We start from the raw sequence: 22,784 nt of genomic DNA, 5'->3' as shown, positions 1-22,784 counted from the left end.
TGCTGAAAAGGATCAAAGCATTCTGTAAAATGTTAACGCGGCTCAGTGTTTGGGATTTACAACTGTTTACCCAGCACTGTTGCTGCCGCTGCTAATATGTCTTGTCACTTGCCCAAGTCCTGCCCTTGTCTTGCTTTCCCCTGACCCCATACAATGTGGGAACATAAATATGATTTCTCCAATAATGGTTCCTTTGTGTTTATATCATTGCTTTTCACCCAAAGATGCTTAAGTGCACAAACTCACAAAGTCAGGGGCTCAATTACACCAGTATCACATTCCTGCTGGCTTCTGGAACGTGGTATCACAGGCTTGTTAACTCACTGATAACAGAATATATTTTCCACGTGTGGCATTGCAGGAGTTAAGTGACTGGTCTGAGACTAGGAAGGTAGTAAACTGTGATGAATCCAACCTGTTTCACAACAGGCTCTGTCCGTGAAGTTACCTGTGGATGTCATCCCCTGTTAAGCACTAGATAAAATAGTTGTTGATGTTATTAATTGATAACTGCCTGGGACTTTCCACTACAAGGAAATGATAAAACAATAAGCATTCCAGTGAGCTGCATTTTCTTCTGAGTCAAATCAACTCTAGGGTTATCCCCTTGAGACAAAGTGCCTTCATCCATCCAACAGGCATTTATTAAATGTCTGCTAGTTGTCATTCTGCAGGGACTTATATGTGGCAAAACAAAATTACCTCTGTGTAAGGAATTGGTTTTGTCACTGGAAAGAGAATATATACCTATATGTAAATAATAGATAATAGTTCCAGGCAGTGCACAATTAAATACCAAAAGTAATGGTTCACTTAATGAACGTTGTAGGATTCCCAAGAAAGGGAAATGAGTGGGAGCTGAAGAGGCGTGGGAAGATTCATGGAAGAGGGAAGTAGGATCTGGGATTTAAAGAATGATTAAGACCTGCACAGTGAGCTGGGACAAGATGGGCACGCTAGCCAGGAAGCGCTACTGTACCTGGCATGTGTTTAAAAGAGGTTAACAAATTTGGAAAACTTAGGTTGACAAAGGTAAAAGAAACCTGTAAAGCTGAGATTCAAAAGCAAAACGATTTGCCTTGGAAATAGAAAGAGCTAAAGCTGTCAATGTTTGTCTGGAAGCACTGGGGTTCTGAGAGTCCAGACGTTTTTCTAAGTGTATTATTTTGGTGTATTTCTACTTTACCCTGGGTGAGTGATTTGGCCAAACCCAGTGAAGAGAGTTAGTGGTATTTACTGTCTCTTTGCTGGATTGCATATATTTTGAATTGATTATCCAGTTTGAAATTTGTAAAATATGCCCAGACAGAAACCTTATTGAAGTACTGGAAAACCTTGGGTAAAGAGAAGGTAGTGTCTAATGACACTTTTCTTTATCAAAAAAACTTTATACCTAGAGAGGGATAAAAATAGGAGGTAGAGAGAAGTGCTTCAGGATATTAGACAAGAAAATTGATACTTAGCTAACTGAAATAAAGATAACTATACCAGAAAATATTAAAATATACCTCCACGGATCTTGAAGCAGAGAGAAGGCGGGGAGATGCTAGATTGCAGCAGGGCCCTGAGAAGATGAGGTGATGAAGGTTTCTCCTGCACCCTGAACTGCTGGCTCTGAGCCACATCAACATAGAACCTAGGTAATAGAAAGCCCAAAACTTGAACTTCAGAGACACCAAAAAGTTCTCTAAAAGTGTCATCTTCATCTGGGTGCTGTGGCTGACACCTGTAATCCCAGCACTTTGGGAGGCTGAGGTGGATGGATCACAAGGTCAAGAGATCGAGATCATACTGCCCAACATGGTGAAACCCCGTTTCTACTAAAAATACAAAAACTAGCTAGGCGTGGTGGTGAGTGCCTATAATCCCAGCTACTGGGGAGGCTGAGGCAGAAGAATTGCTTGAACCCAGGAGGCGGAAGTTGCAGTGAGCAGAGATTGCGCCATTGCACTCCATCCTGGATGACAGAGTGAGACTCTGTCTCCCCCCCCAGAAAAAATTGTCATCTTCAAAAGAAGCTTGAAAATAGCATGGTGGAATGGAAAAAAACATGCATAGGCTTTGGAACTATTAATGCACGACCTTGAATCTTGGCTTAAATACTTACTTCATCTGTGAGCCTCTGTTCCCTCATCTTTAAAATGGGGATAATATTAGTATGGTTGTTGCAAAGACTCAATAATATCATCGTGTAAAGCATTTAGAAGAGAATACTGAATACTTAATGTAGTGTAAGCTTAGCAGTTGCTGGCTGTGAGTAATGATGGGGTGGTGATGGTGGAGAGTCTGTCTGACAGCACATTTGCAAATCACATTTTGGGAGGTGGGCTGCTGGGTTCAGAAAGCACTGGTTAGGGTGCTCTGGTTTGTCTCTGCCATGAGGAACCAGTGAGAAGTGGGACATTCAATGCTAAAATGTCTGATATAATTGCCAAATACATTTATACTTTCTGATGTTTCCTGCAATTTCATTTTAGTGGGACTCAGGTGTGACCGAGTATGTTTCCAATGAAACTGTATTTGATTCCTTTCCCCACCACATCCACCACAACACAGACACACACACACAAACACACACACATAAACACACACTTAGCCATGCATAAAACAAGAAGCAAATGAAGCAAAATGCACTCACCCTACAGTCCAGAGGCACAGCTAGATAGAAAGTAAGATGTGGCTTCTTTTCCTGTGACTAATCTGACAAGATACCCGTTTCTGTTGCACATCTTAAAATTTTTAACATTTAGCTCTATCTGCTTTCAGACCTAGCCTTAACTTATCATTTAGACCATGCCTTTGAGTAACAGTTATTTCTTGGCACAAATTTGCAGCCTTCCAGTAGGCTTCCTCTTTCCCTCCCTGTTTCCACCACTCTCCCTCCCCACCTGTTTTTCCCCCTAAGGTGGTGAATGGAAAAGAGGGAGAGGAGAAGGCAGTTGTGGCTTAAGGGTTCCATGACCTTCTGGGGGTGCAGGGGGAGTCCTCTGCCTGCTGGAATCTCCAGCAAAGGGATCCTTGCCCACCTGGGGGACTGAGGTGCTGGTGAACTGGTGATCTGGTCTCTCCCTGAGGCTGGCCAGGGCCTGGTGCAGACCCAGAGATGCATGAGTACCCACGACATCTTCTATCCAAGCCTAGTCTCCTCTTTGGGAGCACCCGGTGCCACCACAAAGGGCCCTGGGAGACTCACGGGCTTCTCCTTATCATCCAGAAACCTAGACACAAAACCTCAGTGCCTCCCCTTGTCTGACCAAGCTGGTGTAGCGACCACTGGAAAGTTAGCTCTAAAGGGGGACTGAGAGCCAGAGCTGTCTCTGCCCTCAGTGTTCCCTCCACTTGTTCAAATACATCCATGGCCACAAAGGCCTTTTAATCTGGTTCTTGTCTCCTCTGCCCCAATCAGGGAGAATCATGGTCTCCTACTCCTGATAGAGTGAAACTTACTACCTACCCTTCTGCCGTGAAGCCATAGCCTTACTGTCCTGAGAAGGATGAGGTTTCTCTACTCTGTGGGGAGAACCAATAGGGTCTGCAGTCTTGGCCTTTGGTTTCTTGAAGGAGAGATTTAAATTCGTTCTTGAAAAATCCTCTCTCAGGACAATAGCCTTATAAATAGGCCCTAAAATGAGCACCAGAAGCTGAATGTTACCTGAGCTTTTACAATGGAAAAAATCCTAATTTTTTTTTGTTCAACCCCTCCCATCTCCCACTCCCCCAGCTCCACCCACATACAGACATACATACATACACCACTTGAACCTGCCGATGTCCAAAGGGCGAGGGTAATAAAGTCTGAAAGCAAGAAAATAGAATGTTCACATTTCCAGTTTTAAATTACACATGAAAGAAAAGTTAACAAGCCTTCTTAAATTAACCAATTCAGCCCCAGTGATATTTCTGAGATGATATGAAAACTTGGTCTACACAGTTATCCAAAATACCTACGTGTTTTCTTTATCATGAAAGCAGCATAGGAAATTATGCAAACCACTTGGAAAAAATGTGTTCCTTCTGCAGAATGAAAGGAAAGGCCCCCTTCCTTTCCAGATCTAGCTTTTACTTTTAGGCCCCTGTTTATGTTTTAAAATGTCCTCAGTATTAGCAACACAATAGCCACCAAGACTTATTTTTAGAAAGAACACTACTACCCTGTATTCCAAGACTGCTTTACCAAGAGAGTCTTTTCTGTTACATTTCATTTCTTCATGTACTACAATAAACACCTGATTCACAGCCCTTTGGGAATTACTGTTCTAAAGATAACCACATGGAAAATTTGAATGATTCATAAATGAGTCTCTGAGATACATAGGCCCCAGCATAAAAAACAATCCAGCCTCAGCCAATTTCGATACACTGAACTGTGTATGCTGAAAATTCATATATTGAAGCCCCACATCCCAATGTGACTGTATTCAGAGACAGGGCTTTTAGAAAGTGATTAAGACGGAATGGAGTCATAAGAGTATTTCCTAATCTGATAGGACTTGTGGCCTTATAAGAGGAAGAGAGAGAGAGAAAGATCTCTACATACATTTGTTAAGGAAAGGCCACATTGTGAGAAGGTGGATGAGGACATAATGAGAAGGTGGATGTCTGAAAACCATGAAGAGAGCCCTCAGCAGAAGCCAAATTGGCCAGTACCTTGATCTTAGACTTTTCAGCCTCCAGAGCTATGAGAAAGTGAGTTTCTATTGCTGAAGCTACCAATCTATGGTATTTTGTTATGGTAGCCTGAACAGTCTAAGACACCAACCAAGACGAATAGCAGCACTACGAGGTAAGACAGCTTTGCTCAACACCACCTTCAAAGGCAGTCTGAACATCCGAGTAGCGTTGTGTGTGTGTGCATGCATGCATGTTTGTGTGATGTGTATGTAGAGAAGACATTATATTCTACTCTGAAGTATGCCCCTAGATTTGTGAACATGTTCACTGAAGGTAAGCTTTCAATGGTTTTCACAAGTTTATTTTAGTTGATTGAAAGAATAGAGCAGTTTCTTGAATAAAGTGGAGAGATAGGCCTAGCCTAGTATCAGATGTTGCTCACAGCTCTTTCACAAATCATCTCTGTGAATTCTGAAAACTTTGTGTTAAAAAATAAAGAATATTGTAAACTGCTTGTGCATAGAGAATCGCTTGCTTATTTTAAAGAAAGGAGATAGCAATTGGGACAATTAGAAAAGGAATTCTCCCTTCCTTGTCTTTAGTTTGAAAAAAAATTAAGCACATATACTGTTGTACATTTACAAGGAACTAATCTCTTTAGCTGCTTTACCTTAAGTAAGCCTGACAACAAGCTGAGGAGGCAGATATTTTGCTGCCTCTGCCCCTTTCTCATCGCGTGACCTTGGGCAAGTTCCTTCAGCTCTCAGTAACTCGGTTTCCACACCTGTAAAATGAGGACAATAGTACTACCCATATCTTGGCTTGTTGGAAAGATTAAATGAGGTAATATATGTAAAATCCATAGATCAATGTCTGGCACAGAGTAGACGCTCAGTCAATGATAAACATGTTGACATTATCATTGCTGTTTTTTTTTATAATTGTTATTTTATAGATCTGAAAGCTAAGCCTCAGGGCACTCGTGGAGCTTGCCGGAGGTTGCACAGCTAATAACTGACAGATCCATGATTCCACTCCAGATCCATCTGATACCAAAGGCGAAGCTTTTAAATCACCCACCCCTTTATCCTGTCTCCCAGCCATCTATACACAGGCACCATGTGTTTACAAATACAGCACTGCAAATACTCCTCACTTACTCAAGGGAAGAGTCCTTTCTTTTTTTAAAAAAAAAAAAAAATATATATATATATATATATATATATATATATATAAAATTGCGTTTTAGGTTTTAGGGTACATGTGAAGAACATGCAAGATTGTTGCATAGGTACACACATGCCAGTGTGGTTTGCTGCCTTCCTCCCCATCACCTATATCTGACATTTCTCCCCATGTTATCCCTCCCCAACTCCCCACCCCCTGCTGTCCCTCCCCTAGTTCACCCCCACAGACCCCAGTGTGTGATGCTCCCCTCCCTGTGTCCATGTGTTCTCATTGTTCGACACCTGCCTATGAGTGAGAACATGTGGTGTTTGATTTTCTGTTCTTGTGTCAGTTTGCTGAGAATGATGGTTTCCAGGTTCATCCATGTCCCTACAAAGGACACAAACTCATAGTTTTTTATGGCTGCATAGTATTCCATGGTGTATATGTGCCACATTTTCCCTGTCCAGCCTATCATCGATGGGCATTTGGGTTGGTTCCAAGTCTTTGCTATTGTAAACAGTGCTGCAGTGAACATTCTTATTAGTTAAGAGCTGGACCATTTACCCTTTCTCTGTGGGTGAGCAGCTTAGATCACTCCCTCAGAACGGCAGTGACTGAGCCATCCTAACGTTTCTTTGTCCCACTTACAGTCTTCCTTCTCCTCACTCCACCTCCTGAATGTTGATAAATCAAAGAAATGTCAACAAAATGAAAAGACTAAGTAAATATTTTCTGTAAGGATCATATGAGAGGGGAATTTTCTTTTTCATCAAATATTTGATAACATCTTGGGCTTTTTGATGTTCCTTTCTCAGACTTGGGACTGAAAGAAAGTGTATGAGTCACAGATATGACCAAGGGAGGAAAAGCAAATGAGTCACTTGCCTATTTGGACCTTCCGGCCTGGATGCTCCCTGGGATCAGCATCCCCAGAGGGCTGGTCTGGCCCATGCCACCTGCTGCAGCTGCGGCGGAATGGGAAAGGGGTTTCTTCAAGAGGCACTGGGACTCCCAGAAAACAAGTGAGTCAGGGAAAGTGAGAAACATCGGAGCCTCAGGGAGTTGCCCTGTAACTTTTCCAAAAAACATTTTCTGCTATCAGTTTAGATGTTTCTTGTCCACATTTCAACACTTTTTATTTCTGGGTGTACTCCTCCTACAAGCTAATCGCTCCTTAAGACCAGACACACACTTCAAAGGGTTGTCATCCTGCGTCCTCTCCTCCGCATTAAAACAAGCTACAAGTGTTTGGATTCATGCACGCTTTGACAGATAAATCTCTGTTTCCTTTACTGTTCATTGCTCCCTTTATTGCTCTATTGGAATCTGTCCACCCTGTATCCTTCTGGTACCAAAGTGCCCCTGATTGAAGTCCACGCAGCTGGACAAGTCTCTGGGAGTTGGAGGGAGAAGAATTGCAGTGTCCCTCAGCCCACTGTGCTATGGACCTTTAGAAACTTCCTCCCAGTCAGCTAGTCAATGAATCACATTTAAAACCCAAGCTCACCATCCACTTCCTTTCAATGGGTCTCTCTCCTCTCTCTCTCTCTCTCTCTCTCTCTCTCTCAGAGTACCATTTCTCTATGCTCTCTCTGTTTTTTTCAGTGAGGACTTTGGTGCCTGGTAGCCATGAGTTTGAATTCCCACATCCTCTATTATTTTGCTTGTAGAGCTTGCCAAGTTTATCAATCCATCTGGGCCTCAGTTTCCCCATCTTGGCAAGGAGATAACAATTCCCATTTCCTGGTGTTGAGTGAGGATTTGGGGCAGGGTAGGTCAGTCAGGAGCATTCCGGTGCGCTTCAGTCCGCCTCTGTCAGCCCACATCATCCAATGACTTATTCTTCCCCAGAGGCAATCCCCTAACTCCCCACCACCAATAGTGATTGGTGACAATTTTCCATTCATTTTTTTTCTCACAGGAGAGCCCCTATATTTTTCCCTCCAATTTCACCAACATTGTAATTCTGTTGATAGCCAATTCTGAATCATCAGCAAATTATGTCAGCAGTTTATTTTCCTTATCCAAATACACAATAAAAAAAGTTCTTCTGTTGACTTGTTTCACAAATGTGCTTAAAACTTCTCTTCACAGAATTTATGCCACTGTATATGTAGTTATGCACTGCATAATGACATTTTGGTTACTGACAGACCGATTATATGATGGTGATCCCGTAAGATAATAACACCGTATTTTTACCTTTTCTACGTTTAGACATGTTCAGATACACAAATGCCATTTGGATATCATTGTGTTTCCATTACCTACAGTTTTCAGTATAGTAAAATACTGTGCAGGTTTATAACCTAGGAGCAATATGCTATACCATATATCTTTGACAGGTAGTAGGCTATACCATCTAGGTTTGTGTCAGTACACTGTATGAGGTTCACACAACAACAAAGCCACCTAATGATGCATTTCTCAGAACATATTCCCATAGTTAAGCAAGACATGACTATAAATCCAAACAGGTAAACTGAAAAGTGCTAGAAAGGCTGCCATTGTGAACATAAGTAATTTTACCAGAAATATTAAAATACCCTCAGGCGATTTTTAAAAATAATACTTCAAGCTTTGCTCATGGGAACAACTGCCAGATACAGGTGTAGGGGGATGGAGGCAGCAAATCACCTTGCCATGTGTGTACCCATGCAGCAATCCTGCATGATCTGCACATCCACCCCAGAACCTAAAGTACAATTAAAAAAAAAAGCAAACAAAAAGATAAAGCTGTCAATATAACGTATTTTCATTTTGTGAGTATTAATTGCCCTTAGATGTGTTTACATTTATTTTCTTTGCCTTTCTAGGGTGTTAAGAGGTTTGCAAATAGTTTGTTCACTGTAAGTTTGATCATCTATTTCCTTCTTTTTAGAATAGCATACAAATGTCTAACACTAAACTCTTAGATATTTATAGACAGTGGTCTCCAACCAAACAAAACAATTAAATCTGTCATTTAAATTCAACAGTCATTCCTCCCTCCATTTTCAATATAGCTTGATTTTCCAAATTTCAGTTGTGGAACAGTTTCAAGTCCAACTATAAGAACCACAAGGGAATTATACTGGTATGTGTCTTTTATTTAAGTTGATTATTTTAATAGCCATGCCAAATCCACCTGATCCCATTCCACAAACTGCCAATGATCAGCAGCAATGAATTAGAGTACATCTCTATTAACTGTTCTGCTGTCAACCTAAGGATCATTTTGTTTGCTTAAGATCTTTGTCCATAAAAAGAATCTTAAAATTACAAGCCCAGCTAACATTATTAATCCTAGGAAGAAAAAAGAAAAATGTTCACATTCAATAATATTTCTGATAGATTACCATTTTAGCTCAGAATATGGATTATGACTAAACAAACAATTAGGCTAAAAGGAAAACATCTCAATTCATTCATCATTGGAGATGAGCCATTACTTCTACCGAAAAAGAGTTTCAGGGCGGGCAAGTTGTTTTCACTGTGATCTAAAACATAATCTAACAATTACAAACTGAACCAATCCATAGCAGCCGATTGTTAGTATTAACATATTAATGACAAGATCTAAAATATAAAAAAGAATAAATCATCATGCAGACCAGAGATTGCAAGTGTAAGCACCTTCAAAGGCCAGGCAGATGAGTGAGTGAAACAGGCTTCAAGGGGCAGGGGCCGGAGGAAAGCTTCCCTTCTACCCTCTGAAGGTTTGCTGTAAATGAACTGACAATAAACAGATTAATAAGAGGAAAGACATACTCTTATTTGACATGCATAGCACATGAAAACTACAGAATAATTGCTCAGTAACCCAATGAGGTCTAGATGTTTATGTGCCCTTCTTCCTAGGGGAACTAGAGATGAGGCATAGCAATTTTAAGGAGTAGTAATGTACCTGGGAGACAGAAATTAACCTGTAAATGATTCTCTTTGGAATTTGAATGAGCCAGAGGGACAGACATTATTTTGTGAAAAAGTCTCTCAAAGTGTGATTGCATTTCTCAATCTTCTTTTCTGGATTTTAGGGAGGGGATGGAAGGCAACTGTGTTCTCTTTGGCAAGTCTGGTCTTAAAGTAGATAAGGGAATATCAGAGAAAAGCCTCATCTGGTGCTTTGGGAGAGACAGAAGGCTGAGAGACAGGGCAGGGTTGAGGGGGCGGGAAGAGAATCATAGAGACGTTGAGGCTACTCCTTTTGAAACCACCTTTGCAAAGATCACAACAGGGAGGGAAGTCCAGCATGGCTGACCCAATCTAGCCTCACAGGCTGGCTGTCCTCACTCATTCCTGGGCATAGGCCAAGCTAATAGTGGGAGAAATTTAGTTGATATTTTTACCTTGAAGCAAGAATAATCCTCCCTCTTTTAAACTGCACCCTCCTTGTTTAGGAGCTAAAACTGCCTTTGTAAGACTAATGAAAGGTGACACGATTAGGATTATGGGAGGATCCCAAATTCTGCTAAAATATATACATAGTTTCTATAATCTCTTACTATTCAGGAGTCATATGACCAGAGGTCACAAGATTTGTGACCAATTGCTCCTATAGATCACTATAATAGAACCTAAGATTTGTCTTTTGAGATGTTTTACAGACTGATGCATTCTGGCAATTGACTGACCCCACCCAGACTTGTGACTCATTGTTCAACTGGTTCCATGACCCCCACACCCACCCTGAGGGCAGACTCAGTGCACAAGGATCATTTTCCACATTCTTATGATTGCATCCTCAATTAGTCAGCAGCACCCATTCCCTAGTCCCCTGCCCACCAAATTGACCATAAAAACCTCTGAGCCTTTGGGGAGGCTGATTCACATGATAACTCTGGTTCTCCTGAATGACCAGCCTTGTGTTAATTAAACTCTTTCTTTACTGCAATATCATGGTCTCAGTGAATTAGTTTTGCCTGTGCAGCAGACAGAAGAACCCATCAGGTGATTACACTTTAGTTCAGCATATCAGAGTACCATATTTTGGGGTATCATTTCCTGAGCCCCAGCAAGGGTGAACTGGAGACTGGAGACCTAAGCTAAGGGGCAATTGCTACTTGATTTCAGCCATTTCATGACACATGAAAATGCAGACCCACTTTAGATTTTTTGAGAAAAACCAAAAATACTAGATTCTCTCTCTTTTTTTTTTTTTAATGTTCAATATCTTCCCATATTAAAGTTTTTGAACTAAATTGACTTTTTAAACCACTTGATGCTGGCCAAAAGGAAACACACCTGGGGACAACATTCAGCTCACCTGCTGCTAATGCTGCTAATATATGACCTTTAATTTAGATTACATGACAGAGACTGGATGAATACTCAGCAAATCTACCTCCTGTTCTTTCTGAGCACACAGCTAAATTATATTTCCCAGTCTCCCTTGCAGTTAGGCCAGAAGAATATGGATGGGAACAATGGACACTGCTGCCAAGCTCGATCCTCCACTCCCTCTCTCTCCCCGCCTCTCTGCCAGCCAGATGCAGGGGACCTAGGAGGACTCTAGGGTACTGAAAGGCAGAACCTCAAGGTATAAGAAGCCTGAATGACTGTAGAGGAGAACTGCCCTGCCCACCCACCACAGCAGAGACCTGCACTGCACTGTGAGGAGACAAAGAAACCTTTTCTAAAGCCCCAAGATTTGGAGGTGATTTGTTACAACTGCTTAGCAGAACCTGATTCATGCAGGTTGTTAGGAATTTCTCCTTTTTATGTGTCAATAATTATGTTTTTCAGCCCTTTTGATTCTGAAGCAGTTAAACTTCAAAAGTAACAATTTTTTTTCATGCTGAAGCAGTAGGAAAATAATACTAATACTGTATTTTATGTCCACTTTGTTTTTTGAGATTGCAAATGGGTGTATGTTTCCATATCCAAACTGCTTTCATTAAGAAGCTTTACTGCTGGAGAAAAGAAGCCTTCCCTGGTAGAAAGCACTCTAACAGCAAAGGCAGGATTAGGTAAAGAGATGTCTGCATCCCACTGCCATACCCTTGGGCCCCTTTCCCCATCATGCTTTCATATTTATGGGTGATCTAAAACCCTGTTACTTCTTGAATAGCCTGAATGGTTGTGTGTTGAGTAGAAATCATAGTGCTTCCTTCCTCTCCTCTTACACTTTAGTTCTTCTGTCTACACCTTCACTTTTAGATGCTTGAAACTCCTGTTTTTAACATTCATTCATCCCAACAGAAATATGACTACATTAGAATATTTTAACCATTTTATTTAAAATCATTTACTCTTGTGGACACTTGAATAATTTCCAAATCAGGAATATGTGCATGAATAGTAAACAGAAAAAATACTGAAGAATGCAATTTGTATGAGACCCCCTGTGGTTCATTCTCAGAATGGAGAATTCTGTTTTCAACAGTAAATAAATCCATTGGAAATGCCCATCGATGATAGACTGGACAGGGAAAATGTGGCACATATACACCATGGAATATTATGCAGCCATCAAAAACAATGAGTTTGTGTCCTTTGTAGGGACATGGATGAACCTGGAAACCATCATTCTCAGCAAACTGACAGAACAGCAGAAGATCAAACACTGCATGTTCTCACTCATAGGCGGGTGTCAAACAATGAGAACACATGGACACAGGGAGGGGAGCACTATGCACTGGGGTCTGTTGGGGGGAAATAGGGGAGGGACAGTGGGGGGTGGGGAGTTGGGGAGAGATAGCAAGTGGAGAGATGCCAGATGTAGGTGATGGGGAGGAAGGCAACAAATCACACTGCCATGTGTGTACCTATGCAACAATCTTGCATGTTCTTCACATGTACTCCAAAACCTAAAATGCAAAAAAATAAAAAAATAAAAAAAAAGAAAGAAAAGAAATTCCCCACACACAAAAAAAAAATCCATTGGAGCACAATAAAATTTTTTTAAATAGCAAAACAGCCTTTGTAATCATGATAGTCATTTTTCAAATGAATTAATATACAAATACTTGAACACCAGAAAAGAAAGTGGAAAACTCAGGAGTGATGTCAACTTGCAGTTAGACTGGTCCCCGAATGGGATGCCAAGGAGCCTTCGTGGGACAATAACAGCCTTTTTATCATGGTCACTGTGAGACCCTGGGGAGTGCATCCCATCCAGCTGTGGTCCACAGCACAGAAGAAAATGTAGTACTAGGAGAGAGTTCAGAGGAGTATCATACTTTGATGAAGAGATGATAACCAGATCTCCTTAGAGAAAGAAAATCTGTAAAGTACATAAGACACAGTTTCCAAGCAGATAAAGGGCTTTGCTTCCTCTCTTTGGAGAGGGACAAAGATACAAAAACACAACAAGAAAAAGTTCACTCAGTTTCCATTCTTTGGGGACTTGATTAGACAGTGAGCCAGAGAATGCAGGAGGAACATTTCCACTGCATTCCCACCATGTCTGAAGAGGATACCTCAAGTGATGTGACCAGACTGCTCTCTGCTCATCACACTGCCCATATCCTATGCAGATTGTTCTCTACTTCTTCTGGGGATATGCCCCTCTCCCTACACAGCTGGGTATTATCAGAAGTGACCTGCCTTCTCACCTATTCAGTGTTAACTCCAAAGTGGGCAGAACTGATAAACTAGGCTTGAAAAGAATTAATGATATTTTTAATGTGACAAATAAGTCTTGATTCCTAATTCTATTTTGTTTATCTTCCCAATGGATTGTCATCATGACCTTGCAAGGTAGGATTTTACAAAGTAAGCACTATTATTATCCTCATCTTACTGATGAGGAGACTGAGACAGGGAGAGGTTAAGTAACTTGCCCAAAGTTGTAGAGCTAGCCAAGGTGGAGCTAGGACTTGAACCCAGGGGGACTGGTTTCAGAACCATTTCACTGTAGCTGCTGTATCATACTGACAAAGCTAGGTAATGACTGGGAATGGAAGACATCAACCATTATTGTGCTTTAAGTCATTTATGCACTAGGCTTATTGCTCCAAAGAGACCTTAAAGTAAGAGCAGACCCTAGGGTGTCTGGGAGTTTGAGTCATGAAAAAGTTTGGTTTTTAAGGCAGTGGGTGTCAGTCCTCGCACGGGGCAAAATACTGAGAAACATTCGAGAAGGGCTACATCCGTTTCTAAGAATTGGGAAACTCTCTGGAAATGACTCAGATCAGAGAAAAAATATGAGTCAAACAGAGATTGACTGTCTTATCAACAATTTTGGCAAAATCAGATCAAAAAGCTGGGTTTTATAAATCAGGCAGTCAGGGTTTTATATTTTCCTTGATTATGCTAATTTTGGTTTTCCACAGCTTTCAGAAGAGGCGCTTTTGCCTCTTCTGAAATACAAAATAAGAAAGTTCATCAATTAACTGCTTTGCTTTGAGGCCAGAGGACTTAACTGGGTAGTGGATCTTGGGTGATACCGGAGGTAACAGGAACAAGGAAAAGAAGGGGGTTTTGATTTTGCCCACACTTGAGGTATAGAGAGAACACAGAAGCAATGGGGTTGTCAATGGTTGTAGCAGAGGAGGTCAAAGTGGAAGAACCCCAAAGCAAGGGGGCACTGTAGTCAGGGTTGACCCACAAATCATCCCACTCATCCCAGATGAATGCTTTGCCCAGAGCACTCATCTGTACCAACTTCCTTAGAAGGCACCAAATTTTAGTAAGGGCAGTTCCTCTCTCTCACCTACACCTGTCTGCAGCCCTTCATCAGAACTGAATTATGTCACAGGAGCTGTACAGTGAAGATCCGTCTTCTCCCCTCGTACAACCTCAGGAAGGAAATGAGTCTTCTGAGGTGGGACTTTCTCAAAGGTTAGGAGCCCGAAGGAGGAGAAGCAAAGCTGAGAAAAACACCCTGGATGACAGAGCCCTAAGCAGCCCAACTTCACTTTAAAAATGTCAGTATTAATTCTCTAAGAATGTTCTCTTTCACGACTGTCAACTATTCTAGGTTCTTTAAATTTCTGTGCAATTTAGAGTCAGCTTGCCAGTTCTACACACAAAAAAGTCCTAAGGATTTTGACTGAGATTATGTTAAAGCATAGATCTGGAGTTCACAAAGTTTTTCATTTAAGAGTCAGATAGTAAATATTTCGGGTTTTGAGAGCACAAGCAGCCATAGGTAATATGTGAGTGAAAGGAAGGAAATATATTTCAAATAGCTTTTAGTCCACAGAAAAAGCAGTGAACAAGATCATGTTTTAGGGTATGGCTGTGTTCCAACAAAACTTTATTTACAAAAGCAGGCAGTGGGCTGCATTTTGTCCATGGGTCATAGATTTTTTACCTCTGTTATGGACTAATTGGCATATTTACAATATTGAATCTTCTAATCCATAAATATAACATATCCCTCTATTGATTTAGGTCTTTTTATTTTGACTCAACAATATTTTATTGTTTTTAGTATACAAGTATTGTACACTTTTGTTAAATATATATATATATAATGTTCTTATAAATGGGCTCAAATTGACTTTTTATCAGCGACATCTATTTCAGAAAGTATAGGACTTATAATTTATTCTCTGTTATCAAGGAAACAACTAATATTTTGTTACTAAATGATGTTCAAAAATAGAGGTAGAATAAAATTTAAAAATCAATCTGGACAATCTATCTTTAAAAGCACATTGACTTTTCCTCCTTCAATTTAGTGCTTCCAAATAAATACTTTTCTAAAAAACAACTCTGAGGAACAGAAAATATAGAATTAAAATTACACAGAATCATCTCTCCAAAAGTCACTTGTGGGTAGGGCAAGAATGGCTCATTTTTTAAGAATGGCTTACTTAAAAAAAAAAAAAAAAACAGATTTACCATCATAATTATACCTTGCTTAGAACAACCTTAATAGTTTGTAGGACACCTATATGTATGTTTCTGGGTGATCAAGAAGTTTGGTCTGGGGTTAAAAATGCTATCACTAAAAGTTCTCAAACTACAAAACCATCAGCAAGGAAAGGTGCCTGGTGCTGAGCGTGAATGTCGACACAGAGGTAAGGAACATGGGCTTTGGTACTCACCCTGCCTCTTCCACACTCTGAGACCTTGGGCAAGTCATGCAGGCCTCCCATATCCCAGCTTCCTTGTGTGAAAACTGAAAACAGTATCACAGTATTCTTGATATAGAAGCTGATGAAAGAAAAGAAAAGAGAAAAGGAAGGAAGGAAGGAAGGTAGGTTACCTATTTCACAAAGTTGTGGTGAGTATTAAATGAGATTTATATAAAATTCTTCTGACAGCACTGGGACACAGCAAATGTTCAATAAGAAACACTATTGGAATGTTTCTATTTTTATGAAGATGAAATTGGTGATGATGATGATGTTTGTTATAAAGCTTAGGTATGTAGCAAGTATGTTCTAACTTCCTCCACCATCGATATAAGCCAAAAAAAAAAAAAGAAAAAGAAAAAGAAACCCAACCTAATAAATGGCTCAGCTTCCAGTAGTCAGCTGGAGAAGGGGGAGTAGAAATGGGAGAAATTGGTGGCGTGGAAACAAACAAATAATGATTCCTCCTCACAAGGCATCAATCTAAGAAAGGAAGGCCCAGAAAAGAAAACTAAGGTCCAGCTCTGTGACTCTATTCCATTACCATAGAAAGAAACAGAATTTCCCTTAAGGATCGCTGCTCCTGGTCTTTCAGATCCCAAATACGCTATTCACTGTTTCATGTCCAGGCCCCAAATGAAGACTCTAAGATTTTTCCTAAAAAAATACAGCACAGTGAGCTTCCCAGGAGCTAGGTTTTCCCCAGGGGGAAGTGGCTCACCTTCCAGTAAGATGAACAATAAGCTGATCGTTAATATCCAGTGTCCAACAAAGATAAGAGGTGAAGTCTGAAAGAGCTAAGGGAAGGAAATATACTTTAAACAGCTTTTACTCCACAGAAAAAGCAGTGAACAAGATCATGTTTTATGTGGATAAATTTGGCCCTTTTAAATATGAAAAATGGCCCACCATGCAGCATAAACACTCTTTTGTACCATTACTTTTAAAAATACATCCATTTATCTTTCATTATATTTTATTATTGCTACATTTTATTATAAACATTATGAACAGAGTCACAGAGGAAAAGAGTCAAGAAAGCAGTACTTACTCATGAGAGGCAGTGATGAAATGCTGAAACAAACTCTGTGTGTGTGTGTGTGTGTGTGTGTGTGTGTGTGTGTGTGTGTATTTTCACATTTTTCTTTGTCTGCTTTCTCATGTTCTAGGTTAATAGATTTCCTTATATTAAATTTCTATTGAGATGCTTGCTGCTTCTTTAGGACTCTTAGAGTTCGTTCCTGTCTAAGTGAAGTAGCGTGCTAAGCATGGTACCTGACACATTTATTTAAATTTTCTTTATCCTTTCGGCATCAATCATTCCATCTCATATGTACTCAGGTTCAAGTCAACAAAAATTTTGACAATGGCTACAAAGCACAAGCTCTTTCCACCTGTCACCCAACTTCTAGAGAACCTCAAAAAAAATCTCTGATCTCCTTACAATCCTGTGGGATTCAAAGATGGCACTCCCGAGTGTGCCATGTTCACATGGTCTATGAGTAGCTCCACCTTCTGCTGCTCTCTGCAAGCCCAGTGATGTTTCTTCTGACTCATGGGCTGCTTCACGCCTTCCAAAAGTCTCTTATTCTGCTCCAGAAATGTAAGGCTTTCCCAGGATCCTTAGAATCCTAAGAATTGGCTCCTAATCTGTTCCCACCAACCCCCACCCCCAACCACTGATAGTTACTTATTGAATGCCTACTGTGTGGTAGGTATTGTACTAAACACCAAGAATATCATAAGGCCTATTTCAGGCTCTCAAGGATATCACAGAGCAGTGGGGAGCACACGTGAAATCAACAATTGTGTGATGAGATTTGTTATGTAGGAGCACGCATTTAAATATGGATGGGAAAGAAGAGATTAAAAGAATGGTTCTCAGAGAAGGTGAAGTTGAAGAGACAATACATTGAAAGATTATATAGGAATTAGCCAGATAGAAGAGGAAGAAGGCAGGAGGATGCTACAGGCAGGCAGATCAGCATGTGCAAAAGCATGGAGTAACCAAACAGTGGGCTTGGTTTGAGGAAATGTAAGAAACTCGGTATGATTGAATGAAGAGGGATTTAAGGAGTCAAGAGAGATGAGGATAACATGTAACATGTTGATTGCATGACTCGTGGGAAGTAATCATAGGCAACTTTGAGTTTACTTAAAAATGACCCTTCCACCTGGCAGGGGAGATACAATGATCATGAAATGAAGGTGGTTTTCCCGGGGAGAGGCTTATCCATTGCACTCCGGATGTGCTGGCCCCTGCGATTTCCCCAAATGTGGGAAACTCGACTGCATAATTTGTGGTAGCGGGGGACTGCGTTTGCGCTTTCCCCTGGTCAAAAAAAAATGACCCTTCCAAGTTTATTTAGTGGGGAACTTTTCTCCTGCTTATGAAACACATAAGGTCTGAAATCATGATTTCATTGCCTACTCGTTTCTGGGCAAAGGACAATCTTAAAGCCCCTCTAAGTTTCCAATCATAATCAGTATTAGGAAATCAGAAAGTCTAGTCCAAGCTACTTTCAAAGGTTTTAAAACTCACTGAAAGGTGGAACTTCTCTGTGCTCATCATGCTAAGTCCTGGTTAATAGCCACCTGCCTCTGGCAACAAGGGTGTGATTGACTTCAACTCTCTCTGCATCCCTTCCTCTCCCCCGTTTATTAGTTACTGTTTCTGCCCCAACCAGGATGAAAAAAGATATGGAAGAGAGAAGTAAAAGGATACAGCAGTTCTAACTTTGCCAAGTAGCATTGTACTTTTGCTTTTCAGCACATGGTTAAAGCTGACTCTGTCTCATGGGGCATCTTCATGAGTTCTTTGGATGTTTATGTCCTGGGGATTCCTCCCTATGTTTTCTTAATTCGGACAGATGTAACCCTATTCTTATCATTTGCAAATCCTTCCTAAGTCCTCAGATATTCAGTGTTAACTTTAGCTTCTTGCCAGGGTCCTCCAGCCATGTAGGTGATCTTATTGGACAGAACCTAAGCCAGGGCACACTGGCTAGTCCATGCGGCATATTCATACTACCTTTGTTCTCACTCGGTCTGTGAGTGCAGGTCCAACCTATCATTACTGCCTCTGCGCTGACACCACTAGTCCTGTTAGCTTTCCCTGGGCATGAGCCAGGCATCACCCCTGCAGATATAGAGCCTCTGGGAGAGCTCATGAAAAAATGTCCTATTGTGGGTTAAATCATGTCCCTCAAAAGATATGCTAAAGTCCTAACCCCAGTACCTCAGAATGTGACTTTATTTATAAGTAGGATTATTGCAGATTCAATTAGTTAAGATGATGTCATACTAAAGTATGGTGGGCTCTTTTTCCAAGGGGAGGAGGAAGAGGAGGAGGAGGAGGAGGAGGAGGAGGAGGAGGAGGGAGGGATGGAGGGAGAGGGAGGAGGAAGAAGAAGGAAGGAGTAGGAAGGAGGAGGGGGAAAGAGGAGAAGGAGAGAGTCAAAGACAAAGGCAGAAAATGTGAGTGATCCAAGGAATGCCAAGGACTACCACCCATCACCAGAAGCTGGGAAACAGATATAGAACAGATTCTTCTTCAGAGCTCTCAGAAGGAACTAACCCTGCTAGTGCTTCCATTTCAGATCTGTAGCATCCAGAAATGTGAGAGGTAAATTGCTGTTGTTTTATGCCTTTCAAGTTGTAGTATCTGGTTACAACAGCCCTGGAAAACTAATATATATTCTCATGCACTTGAGTTGAGAAAGTTCCACGTGCACTCTCTAGCGCACGCTCTCTCTCTCTCCCTGCCCCCACCCCACCCTCTCCTCTTCCTTATTGGGCAAGTGGCATTTAGTGTATAGGAACAACTCTCTCCAAATTGCTCTCTTCACAAAACCCAATCTCTACTTTCTATCCTTTTTTAAAACCTTTGATCAAATTGAAAGCGTATAAGAATTACAGATCCAGTGGGCTCGAGCAGATAAGAATTCAAGCACAGGTTGATTTGGGAGATGACATCAGTGGGAAAAGGAAAAGTAAGATGAAAGAGAAGACAAACAATAAAGTGAGGGTTATCAAAGCAGCTTCCACTTGGGGTGACTGGAACTTAATCTCTTAGGGAAACTCTGAGAAACAGCATAAAACGTACATCAGAAGTATCCCACCTCAATCCACCTGAGGGTGAGGGAGCTGGGGTATTTATACATCAGCTCCTTCTGTCATTGGTTGAGAGCTGCTACCTTGAGGAGTGGACTAGAACCACTGGTGTGCTGACAAATGTTTAACAACCGTAACAGGACACTTTTCATGAGGACTCTCAGAGAATCGGAACCTGAGGGCACTCTCTGGCACTTTTGTCCTAGGAGTAGAGTGGTCTTCTGCAAGGATATGTGGATACTGGTGATTAAAAGAGGGCTATAACCAGTGGTGTGCTGGTAAATATTTAACAAACAGCTTTCTGGCTAGGGAGGTGGGGGAAGACTATCAATATATTTTTAAGAAATTAAAAATATATTAAAAGTGTTTATACAAAAGTTTATTATATTTTCTGATATAAGGGTTTGTATGACATAATTGATAAACAATAGGATATATAACACTATTATAAATTGGATAAAGCCAGTTGATGTTCACAGAATATATTCACTGGTTTTTTGCTGAATTCTTGGTTCTGAAGCCAACCAATGATGAATAAGTATAGTTCTGATAGGAATGTTGGTTGATATTTTTATTAGTTAACAAAGTGAAACTGTGAAGATGTCTTCTGGGCATTCATTAGAGAATGACGTCTTTGCTGAATTAGAAAATAGTTATGGAATACTGGAGGAATTTTCCTCAAAGTTTTGGGCTATTCACAATGTAATAGCTACAGACATACTTTGATTTTAATCTGCCTTACTAAACAATGATAAGGCTTAGTGCTGTAAACTTGTAGGTTTTCCCCAAGTTAACCTGTAGATTCAATGCAATTCTGAGGAAAGAAGCAAGAGAATATATAATGAAACTAAACAATTCTAAAATTCATTTGGAAGTTTAAAGGTTCAAGAACAGACAAAACAACCTCAGAAAAGAGAACACTAAGCAGGAGACTGGTCCTGACACGTAAATCGAAATCACTGAGATAGTCTGGCACTGACACAGGCATATGGATCAATAGATTGGAAAACTAAATAGAGACTCAGAAAGCACAAGTTATGTGATTTCTATGTGATCCAGGTGACATTATAAACCCGTGTGAAAATGGCACAAGTGACTGTCATATAGAAAAAAAAAGAAACTATGTTCCTACTTCATAATATTCTAAAAAATAAGTTCGATGTGGTTTGGATTTTGGACCCTCTGCAAATCTTATGCCAAATTGTAATCCCCAACTTAGAAGGAGGAACCTGGGGAGAGGTGATTGAGTCATGAGGGTGGATTTCCCTCCTCTTGCTGTTCTCCTCATAGGGAGTGAGTTCTCATGAGATCCAGTTGTTTAAAAGTGTGTAACGCCTTTCTTTCCTCTTCCTCCTGTTCCAGCCATGTAAGACATGACTGCTTCCCCTTCACCTTCTGCCATGATTGGAAGCTTCCTGAGGCCTCCCCAGCTACGCTACCTGTACAGCCTACAGAACTATGAGCCAACTAAGCCTCTTTTCTCTATAAATTATCCAGTCTGAGGTAGTTCTTTATAGCAATGCAAGAACAAACTAATACAGTAAATTTGTACCTAGGAGTGGGGCATTGCTATAAAGATACCTGAAAATGTGGAAGCAGCTTTGGAACTGGGTAACAGGCAGATGTTGGAACAGCCTTCAGAACTGTGAGCCGATTAAACCTCTTTTCTTTACAAATTATCCAGTCTCATGTATTTCTTTATAGCAATCCAAGAACAGACTAATACAAAGTTTTGAATAAATTAAAACCCAAATGTGAAAAATAGGACTTGAACAGAGTGTATATATTTAATAGGAAAATCTTTGTGAATTAAAGGTAGGGAATGATTTCTTAGACAAGACAAAAAATGTATATCTTCTAAAAAACAAGTTTGGTAAATGTTTAAAATTTGATAAAAATTTAGGAAAAAATGTAGAGCTTCTCTCTCTCAAAATATGTCATTGTTAAAAGACAACCCATAGACCTGTAGAAAATATTTGAACTATAAGTAACAGACTGAGCATTAGTATTCAGAAATGTAAAGGACCAATGAAGTAATAAGAAAAACATAAACAACCCAGCAAACATGGGTGGAGATTATTAACAGGAAACTCACTAAAGTGGAAATCTAAATGACTAAGAATCATATAAAAATATTATCAGCTTCACATGTAATCAGGGAAAAGCAAGTAAAACAATAATGAAATACTATTTTATACACTTTGGATTGGCAAAGATTTTAAAGTCCAACAGTCTCAACAATTGGCAAAAATGTGGGAAATAGAAAAGAGCATACACTGCTTTGGTGAGTGTGAATTAACACACTCATGGCTAGGCATGGCGGCGACTCACACCTTTAATCCAACTCTTTGAGAGGCTAAGGTGGGAGGATTGCTTGAATTCAGGAGTTTGAGACCAGCCTGGGCAATATGGTGAGACCTCCATCTCTACAAAAAATACAAAAATGAGCCACATGTGGTGATGTGCACATGTGGTCCCACCTGCCTGGGAGGTTGGGGTGGAGAATCATTGAGCTCAGTAGGTCAAGGTTGCAGAGAGCTGTGAACACGCCACTGCACTCCAGCCTGGCTGACAGAGTGAGATCATGTCTCAAAAAATAAAATAAAATAGTAACACACTAGCTAAATATCTTTTTAAAATTTATTTTGCACTCTTTTTAGCTCATTTTTTTAAATTTATTTTTTATTCCAACAGGTTTTCATGAAGCAGTCCATGTTTGTTTATATGAGTAAGTTCTTCAGTAGTGATTTCTGAGATTTTTGTGTACCCATCACCCAAGCAGTGTACACTGTACCTAATGTGCAGTCTTTTATCTCTCACCCCCTCCCACCCTTTCCCTCAAGTCCCTAAAGTCCAATGTATCATTCTTATGCCTTAGAATTC

At 40.4% G+C, this 22,784-nt stretch overlaps 1 non-coding gene across 1 annotated transcript; it reads left to right on the top strand.

Annotated features, from left to right (window-relative positions):
* Positions 1–17,952: 17,952 nt before the first annotated feature.
* On the top strand, positions 17,953–18,123 carry LOC119474132. Its single transcript, XR_005203423.1, has one exon. It is a non-coding gene; the product is annotated as a U1 spliceosomal RNA (small nuclear RNA).
* The last annotated feature ends 4,661 nt before the right edge of the window (positions 18,124–22,784 follow it).

This window comes from Cebus imitator, unplaced genomic scaffold (assembly GCF_001604975.1).
Source record: "Cebus imitator isolate Cc_AM_T3 unplaced genomic scaffold, Cebus_imitator-1.0 Scaffold213, whole genome shotgun sequence".
NCBI classification, from domain to species: domain Eukaryota; kingdom Metazoa; phylum Chordata; class Mammalia; order Primates; family Cebidae; genus Cebus; species Cebus imitator.
Note: the sequence above shows the minus strand (reverse complement) of the source record. Positions and strands in the feature narration are given on the sequence as shown.